Source organism: Nansenia antarctica (assembly GCF_963989245.1).
Source record: "Nansenia antarctica genome assembly, chromosome: 12".
Taxonomy (NCBI): domain Eukaryota; kingdom Metazoa; phylum Chordata; class Actinopteri; order Argentiniformes; family Microstomatidae; genus Nansenia; species Nansenia antarctica.
The window spans coordinates 11,326,533-11,328,065 of NC_137682.1; positions in this window are offsets into that span (position 1 = coordinate 11,326,533).

Genomic DNA, 1,533 nt, shown 5'->3' on the forward strand with positions numbered 1-1,533 from the left:
GTGGGGTGGTGGCGGTGGTGGGCAGCTCAGAAGCTGCCTCTAGGTTGCAGCGGGGGAGAGAGTGGCGCCACCAGGATGAGTGACCTGTTCAAGTGCCCAGGGACTGATGAGAGAGAGCTGGCTGGCTGGTTGACTGACTAGCTGATAGGAGAGGATGGGGTAGGGGGGGGGGGGCAGGTGGGTGTTCAGCAGGAGGGGGCCCACCAGCCCAGGGGCCCAGGCAGTGAGTAATCCAACCCTCCGCAACCCCCCTCCACCCCCCCACCTGTTCAGAGCCACAGTCAGTGGCGCTCAGTGTGCTGTGAACGCCAAGTACTGTCCCTCTGGCCTTCTGCGAGGGCCCAGGATCAAGACCATGCCAGAGTGTGGAAGAGAGAAAGAGAAAGAGAGACAAAGAGTGGGGGGGGGGAGAGAAAGAGAGAGAGTGGGAGACAGAGCAATGTAATGCAAAATAATTATACCCATTGGGTAATGTGAGTACCGTCGTTAGGGGCTGTGTAGACAAGGGGAGTGTGGGGGGGGGCGGGGGGCGGGGGAGCTGTATTTTCTAAGCCGTCACCACGCTAACAGGCCCGATGGGTATGTTTTGTAAACGACTCGCACAGACCTCCCACAGACAGAACACTCACCGTTTGTCTATGGACTTGATGCTCCAGGACCTCATCCAGCTCACCGCTGTCTGAGCAAGCAGGAGCTGTGGTTACTATGGAAAACAACATGCTATAGAGGAAATTCAAGAAACAAAATGAAGGAAAATAAAGGAACAAACTTATTTCAGTTGTAAATAGCATAGATGTAAAATAACATGTAGCTTACTCTGTAAATTAAAATTGTTATTTGCTACACACTCTGGGACTATAGCGAATAGATAGAGAATAGAGAACACTATTTCAAAGTTGCTTTCACTTTATTTTCAAACCATGTGAATGCACTACATTTAAGTCTGAGCATTGGCAAGGGGGCAAGGGACACTTGCATGCAAATTGAACTGGGACCTAAAACATAATCCCTGCAGATGATCATGGACAGAGACAGAGAATCTCACTTTCTCTTCTCACATACTACTTTTATGCATACTGTTTTTCTACAGCAAAGTCTCAGTCAAATCACAAAATAAATATGTTCACTTTTACAGTAGTGTACTTTTTGCTCTCCAAATTGGGGTTTAGTTAGTTCAGTTGGAGGTCACTAGTCTAATATCTGTATGTATACAAACATTTCTTTAGATGCAATAACAATAGGCATACATTTACAGTAAAATTTAAGGTGCTAAAGAAAGTAAATGGAAATTTAAAACATTTACATATTTACAATCATTCATTTGGATGTATTTGGATTCATTTAAATGTAATTGAATACATTTAACAGTATTTGATGTAGGTTTTATCCTTGTGTATAAAGTTAATAAAAAAAAATAAGAACCATAAATACCATAAACTTTGTATAGGTGTTATACAGTATACCGTATTTGATTTGTGATTTTATAATGTTTTGTAGAAAATGCTAAAAGAAATGTTTATTGCTTCCAGAGTG